We start from the raw sequence: 8156 nt of genomic DNA, 5'->3' as shown, positions 1-8156 counted from the left end.
ACTGACTCGTGAAACCTCAGCATGAAGGGACATATCACTGACCTTCATAACCACTCCACAACCATGAATATTTGACAGATTTTTACTGTGACTATTTATTAAGCATGGATAAAGGAGACAGCCCTTAAAGGAACTTATGAAGCCAGCCCTTTGGGATTCAGTACCAACAGGCAAATTGCTTGTTTTCTTCTCTCTCTCCTTCTCTCTTTTTTTTTTTTAGTAAAAAAAAAAAAAAAAAACACAAAAACTGATTTTCTTGGGAAAAAAAAAAAACTGATCTTTCTATAATGGCTTTGCCCATTTAAAAAAATGTGGCTCTTAAGGGTTCATGAAATGACTGAATATGAGGATACACGTCCTGTAGAAAGCAAACGCGCCTCATATACTGCCAAAAATAGTGTTAGTTTCATTAATGTGAATTTTCCAGCATTCAGTAGTTGTAATGTTAGAAACAATTGCTGGTCAAGTTCAACTTGTTGCTATTGTTTTTAATTTGCACAGGAGTAGTATCAGAAATTAGTGTCACTGCTTGTATCTAGCTGAATTTTAAACAACAGAACATTAGTTTTTTATGTTGGTGCCACCAACTGTAAATGACATAAGTTAGTTATTACAAAACACAGTAATTAGACTGTTGCAACCATCTAAAACCTTAGGCTTCCAGTCTGTGCTGTTAGTGTTAAGATGTAAAGTGCAATCCTAAGCTAACATTATCTGTGCAAGCACCATAGAAACATTTGCATATCTGCATAGATCTTACAACTGTACTCTTTACCTCCTTGTGATAAAGCTTTGTCTACCTGCAAACACAGTCAAAGGCTACAGCTGCAAACCAAAGCCAACTCTAACCATGGCCAAGAGCTCAAGGACAGAAGCAGCCACATGCTTTGGTCAGCCTTCTGTAACTTCAATTAGTACAAAGGAACCTTCTCCATGAACTACCTGCTGTTTTCTGATGACCTCTGGGATCTTTTCATTTAGCCCTAAAAACCAAGAATCAAATATGACAAAAACCACAACTAAAAAACCTAATTCAGTCACAGAGTAATCTTCTGAGGCCAAAAGTCCATCTAAATGCAATGAAGATTTGCTTTCATTAAAGACAGAGGTGAGGACAAAATCTGCAGTGGAAATTATGATATGCTAGAAAGCAACAAATGTGGATCACTGACCAAAACGATTATGTACTTGATGCAAATGCAGATTGCATATTGTTATATATATATAGGACATTGTGTTTTTGTTTTCCCCATCCAGTCACTTATTTTTGGTGGTGAATACATGTTGTTAGAAGATGTCTTGTATGGTCTGAATCTTTGTTGTGTACTATTTTTTATAGTCTTAAGTTATAATGAAAAAAACAAAAAGTAGGAACCAAACATAAAAGGTCTAGTAAAGCCAAAAATTAATTTCATATTGATTTTAAAGTGATCTAGCTGAGTTTTTACACTGAAAGCAAAGATTATAGCAATTGTAGTCCATGGTATTTATTTTCAGTCAAACCAAAGTTACATATAATTCTGCCTCTGCTGATACGGGATATTAACACTAACAATACACTCCCTTTCAAAGACTTGCACAGGCCAAATTGTTGGAATGCTGGTTTTCGTGACGACTCCAAACCCCCAAACTAGGATAATGCATTATGGTGTAGTTGAAAATAGCATAGTCAAATGTTTGCTTAAAACCTAGAAACTTTACGTGTTGCTTTTCATGTGCTGTGCCAAGTCTTGATAATACTATTTCCCCCAACCAAGGGACCTCATAACCTGATGATGGTTATTGCTTTACAAACAGTTTCGACAGAAGGTGGCTGCTAGAGCTTAACATATGTACTAGTTCCATGTGATGGAGCTGGTCCTTGCAAACTAAGCTCATCATTTATTCTTTGCTGAAGTCAGCAAATAGAGTTAGAGAAATACCCAGTCATCTATCACACCAAATAAAAGGACATAACGGCTTTCAAAAGGGTTTTCCCACTTACCCAAAAGGCTTTCTGAAAGCTTCTACCTCTGCAAAAAAAAAAAAAAGAAAAAAAAGAAAAAAAGAAAAAAAAATTAGAACAATTATGGCAGATTGCATGAAACGTGAGAACGTCACAGTAACTGCTACTTTTCATTCTGTTTGTCTTTGGGTCATGATCAGTGAATGGGAAGTTGACGATATGGTATCAAAAGAAAGATTGGGATTGGGAAGGATGGTTTTCAGTCATCTAGAATCCTACTGGAAGGCTTATCTGAAGGGAAAATGGGTCTTTCAGGTGCATGTTCAAAGGCTTTGATGGACTGAAAGTAATCTTGAGAGCTGTACCATCAGGAGGGTGGCCTAAGACTACAATGCTAAAGTATGCATACCTCAGTTATCAAACTTTTGAAAGGAAGTCTCAGCCACAGAATGCATATACCTGTAGAGTTTTGCATGGGTTTTATATGAATACAATTTTAAAAAATAGCTGCTTGCACATTATACCAGAAAAACCTCCAAAACTGCAATTGCTTTGAAAATAGATTTTAGGTTTTTTGGAGTTTTCTGAAATGCTTGGTCTGTATTTTGATAATTGTGCATATTATGTAAAAATGTTGGTGGACCCATAAATGACCAGACTTTTTCTAAGAAAAATGTTGCTTTAATGCATTTCATGAATTTTTACTCTTATATCATTGCTTGCTAGTAATAGCAAATCTGCTTTTCTGCATCTGCTTTGCGTAGCTATTGTAAGGCTTTGAACTAATGTATGTATTTATTGCTTGAACTTCTGTGCATACCTTATAAAGCATAATGTCTGACAATTTAAATGGCTCATGTATTCTTGCTTCTATCATAAGCTGATTATGGGGACTATGATCTTTTGTATACAGCAAATTTTAACTGTAGCACAAACATCTGTTTATGTATTGGTGGAATATACCTGTTTTATTTATCTTTTTTGAGGTAAACTAATTTTTGATACTTTTCATTACTGTGTACTATGTTCATACTTTGAATTCTCTGAAGTTAGAAGTCATGGTTGAGAATTGTAACAGCTGTTATTCGTTCTGTATTCATGGCTTTCACTGCTGAATAAAATAAAGGACCAAACCTAGGATTTGAAAGAAAACTGTCTACCTCTAACACCAGGGAGTTATCAGATTTTATTTTACATAGTTTTAGTCTACAAAGACACAATTGCTTAAACCTAGTGGGCTTAAGGCTTATATTCTATGTGGTTGGATTCATGGCACAGTTGTACTGTTTGAAAATCAATTAAAATTTCATGTGAATGTTACAAGTATTTGGTAGAATTACCACTAACTGGGTTTTCTTTAGATAACTAAGATATGGAGAAAATGTCATCAGCATTCTGTGTCTACAGCTGCTTAACTTCATAAGAATGCATTTCTTTGTGATTAGGGAATCGAAGAATAGTCAGCTAGGAATAGAGCTACAGAAGTACACTTAAAGTAAACCATCCTGGACTTTAACATCCCTGGGCAGATTCAGTCACAAAATCTATTAGACAATTTTGTAAAGTTTTCAAATTGATCATTCACATTTTGGGGAATTTGTGAGACTTCATCCTACACATGACAATATTAACATGCATTCAAACAATAGCTTTATTAATGCCATAAAGCTATTGAAAGAAACATGGCTTATCCTTGTCATTTCATTAGTTCAGTTTGCAATGAAAGTTTTTTGTCCATGAACACTTGGCAAATCTTACTTAGGAAAAAAAAAAGAAAGATGTACATTTTCCTATAGAATTCATGTATGAACAGTGTGTCACTGCTGTTGGATGTAAAAATGTATATAAAACCATTTCATTCACTTGATTACATTTCTGAAGTATAAATAAAAAATCTGATAATTTTGGACCCATTTATAACCCCTAGGATTTTATTCTTTCGGAGAGACTATCTTCCTTGCCAGAACCAAGTCATAAATTTGTGTACACATATCCCACAAATTGTTTAAATCATTTCCTTAGGAATGAGGATTCATAAACCAAACCATACTCAAGTTCAATCAATAAAAACGGGTCTGTTTGTCAAATACATTCCATTAAAAACTATCTTCAGGTTCAAATTGGCTTCCTCATATAATCGTCTCATGGTCTCATGTTTTTACTCCAATAGAATTTGACATTTAAATTCTAAATTACAAAGGGGGGGGGTCTGTGATGAGTTTCCTATGTTTAACTTTTTCATTTTATTTGTTCTTTTTTGCCTCCGAGTATCAGTCACACCCATGGTATCCTGCCCTGATTCAGGAGAATGTACAAGGAAAGTGTAAGTAGCTTTCTAAGGGGAAGCTTCTTAGGCCTTTAGGGATCAGACCCAGACCCTTCTAAGTGGACAAGACAAGCAAGCTAGGGCCTTTGCAGCAGGAAAGTTTGCCTTTTTCTTGAACCTCAACATACATTCCTAAGTCTCCCATAATCAGAAAAAAAGGAAATTAATGTGTTGAGTATATTTTTACTTTATTCATAATTTACTAATATCTGTCATCCCAATGAAAGAGTACCTTGGACTGAAGAGCTTTCCACTGGATAAAAATTGTTTTAAAAGAAATGTGACCATGAGATTAAGTTTTTGAACTTTAGGGTTCATTTTTCACTATTGATTATTGAAAGTAAATGTCCCAACCCAATGTATTTTGTTAACTTAGGACTGCATTCCCATGCAGAGCAGAGGTGAACATGAAGAAGAAAGGGAAATGAAAAGAAATTTGTAACAGTGCTCCCACTCTGACCGGACATTTGAAACTTGACTAGTTACACGATTCTCTTCTCAATCACCTGCAGATTCTCTTGTGTTCAGTTTAAGAGGATCTGGGGAGACTGTGAAGAGGAGCTTCCCGGAGCTTACGTTGTTCCTATAATACCGCCTGAGAGGCTGATGGGAGGGAGAGCCCCTAAGCCACCGTTACCTTCCTCTCTTTGGAGGCAGCCCAGAGCCCTAGAGCCACGAGGCATGTGACAGTTGTTGGGAGGGAATATGGCTTCCTTCTTACTTCTCCTTTAAATATATGTAAATGACACTATAGAAAATGCAGCTAATAAAACTGGGCTTCCCTGGTGGCTCAGCTGGTCAAGAATCTGCCTGCAATGCAGGAGACCCCGGTTCGATCCCTGGGTCAGGAAGAACCCCTGGAGGAGGGCATGGTAACCCAATTCGGTATTCTTGCCTGGAGAATCCCCACAGACAGAGGGGCCTGTTGGGCTACAGTCCGTGGGGTCGCAAAGAGTTGGACACAACTGAGCGACTAACACTTAATTTAATAGAAAATGCAACATTTAGAAGTTACTAATCCTCTTTGATCAAATGTGCTGAAAAAAGGAGAAATTATAAAATTTAAAAATAGCATTTCTGCTAATAGAAAGTTATTATGATTATATATTCACCTATCCTCCACAAGCCAAAAAATTAAGCATTTGGGGGGGAAAGAAAAACAGGAAAATTGAGGTGAGCACCATGCAGAGAATCCTTGCACTTGAACTCTGCACTGACATTTAAATGTTCTATTCAATGCCCTTCATCAGAGAAAGGACCTCTGCACAGTAATCCATAAGAAATCAAATCAACAGAACCTCAATCGAAACATTTCATCTGGAGTTATCAGTCCTAGATGTTAAAAGTCTTAGAACAATAACAAAAGCTTGCTACAGATGCCATGCATTTATTTAGTTTTGGCCTCTTTTGTAGTAGAGATAAGCTCAAAATTAATAAAAAGGAAAAAAGGTGCAAAAAAAATTATTAAATAATTTTACACAGCAAATTGGTTTCACTATTAGCCATGAAAAGCTATGTGAATCTCATGAAATAATCTCATATCTAGGTTATCTCCAATTCCTGACACCTGGTTCTCATGGCTATGTTCCCACTGAATGTCAATTTAACATTCATTCTGAAGCAAAATCAGTTCTGTTTGGTACTGGCAATATTTATTTCCCTTACCTTTTCCCATCATTTTAGAAATAACCTTATAGTAATCTCCACCGTAAAATGGAAATATTTCATTAATATTCTTCCCTGCATAAATTTAAAGCTGTTATTAATGAATAATGTATGTGTCAGTCATTTTGCTGAAGGTGCCATCTTGGGCAGATAATTATGACTCCTAATTTTCTAACAGGGATATTCTGGAAGTACAATTGTTATTCCAGCATTTAGAAACATCAGTGGGTCACTTTAAGAGCACATATGATACATAAAATTTGAGAGATGGTCATATTGAGATCAGACATCTAAAAAGAGGCTTCAGTCCTTTTAGAACAAGTTAAATGACATATCAGGTTTATTTCTAAGAAACCTATTCAAAATCAGGAGGAAAAAGCTTTTATATTACATGCTCACAACCTCAGAAATTATGGCTTGAACAAAAGAGAATTTATTTTCTACAACTCTGGTCTCAGGTAAGCCATGATATTGAAGCCCATTAGGAGTAAGTACCTGAATATGGATAATAAGGCCATATCTTCAATTAAGGTAAATGTGCCATCACCTGCTAGTGACTTCTGCCTTGAGAAAAGTAAAGGTGGTAGGACATAAGGTCCACAGATTTGCCAATCCTTGTTTGGTTCCTCAGTGGCAATGAACTATGAGAAGTGTTCACATTGTTAGCCAAAAACCTGAGAGCATTATTGGTGTATAGAATCTAGAAGCTGGGGATAATTCCACACTGGAAACTTTGGTTTCCAAATAGTTTAAGTGAAAAGTGCCATTGGTGAGAATACTACATTTGGTGAATTTTTATTAGTAAATGCTGATATCTGTGCTTGGTAGGCTCTCAGAGTAGAACTTTCTACCTTCTTACTTTTCTCCCACTGGGTAATGGGTTTTTTAAGTCAACTGGGCAGGGTCAAGGCGAAGATGCTAGATGTGAAGTTTGATTTCATTGTGGCTCTCAATGTTATTGCCAAAACATGTTATTTATATTCAAGAGTTAAACTTCTTTCCACCCACCTCCCCTTCCCAAAAATGAGATGATGTTATAAGGACCTCACAAAATTCTTCATCCTCCAGTGAGGATTAAATTTCTAATGGGGTACAGAACTGTTGGAAGAGCCTTCTTAGGACTCAGGAATTGTGTAAACTTTACAGAAAAATATCACATAACTCTAAATAACAGTACAGGTAAACAGACTTGAGTGACTAAGGGTAGAACAAGGATAACTCAAAGAATATAACCAAAAGGTAAGTCATTTCGGTCTCTTATTGCCTTTCTAAACTTTATTAACAGGGCAATCTGCTGTGCCAGATTAGAACTTGTGCAGGTTCCATGGTGTATCAGCTCACTCTTGAGTAACAGACATTTGTATTGTCATTTGCCATCATAAAATGCCCTAATAAGACATTTAGAACACAGCCCCATGTTTTAGTTGAAACTCTGAACTTGACTTTGGGTGACACCTTCTACCCAACTCTAAATCAGGTTTGTGACAGGTTGGAGCCAGGCTGTGGAGACCATGGTCCTTCTCTTTTGCTTTGTTGCCCTGCCCATCTCCCCATTAACGATTGCACTGTCTGGTCAGCAGGGTCACGATGGAAACATTCTCACAGCCATTTCCCTGCAACAGGCTAGCAGGACCAGCAAAGTCACTAACCATTCTCTAGCTCCGCCAGCTGGGAGTCAGGCTTGAGTCCAGCTAGAATTACTTTTCTCAAGTGTGGGTCAGGCTCCAGTCCTTTTGGTCTCCCAATTTCAGGGAACATATTCAAAAGTTCTTAGCATAATCTCCTGGAGGAAGCCCTCTAACTAGGCTTCAGCTGAGAAGGCAGTAGCCTTCCCATCCCGGGAGAAGCAATAGTCATCTCCGCCCCAAATTTCTTTACCAATCTGTTGATGAAAACTTCAACATGAGCATCCTATTAGAGGAGCACATTAGAGACTGGATACACTTTCTAGAACAGATATTCCTAATTCAGGAGCTGATTGCAGAAATAAGAATGCCCATTCCTGAACTCAGCTGAGAGCAATCAGTGCTAATCCACCACGTGTACCAGCTGCCCGTGGGTGCCGAAGTGGTCCCAAAATCCTCTGTCCGCCGGTGCATCCGAGTTTCTCTCCGGAACTCCATGGGTCTCCGCTCCTCTCATGCTTCTCACCCTCACAGGAATATAAGGAGACAAATAAGGAAAACTTCCTCAGGCATTGTCTAGCTTTGCATCAAGTCA

General features: G+C 37.3%; 1 protein-coding gene across 12 annotated transcripts in view; it reads left to right on the top strand.

Moving 5' to 3' along the window:
* Positions 1 to 3097, top strand: part of FOXP2 (forkhead box P2) — a 1512938-nt gene extending 1509841 nt beyond the window's left edge. For all 12 annotated transcript variants that reach the window (XM_081537130.1, XM_081537128.1, XM_081537123.1 and 9 more), the window contains one exon: positions 1 to 3097. This exon is cut by the window's left edge and continues 147 nt beyond it. The gene's annotated coding sequence lies outside the window, so the exon portion shown is untranslated.
* Positions 3098 to 8156: the final 5059 nt, after the last annotated feature.

This window comes from Giraffa tippelskirchi, chromosome 10, assembly GCF_054371585.1.
Source record: "Giraffa tippelskirchi isolate mGirTip1 chromosome 10, T2T-mGirTip1v1.2.pri, whole genome shotgun sequence".
In the NCBI taxonomy this organism is placed as follows: Eukaryota; Metazoa; Chordata; class Mammalia; order Artiodactyla; family Giraffidae; genus Giraffa; species Giraffa tippelskirchi.
The sequence above is the reverse complement of the archived record's forward strand: the minus strand, read 5'-3'. Positions and strand labels throughout refer to the sequence as shown.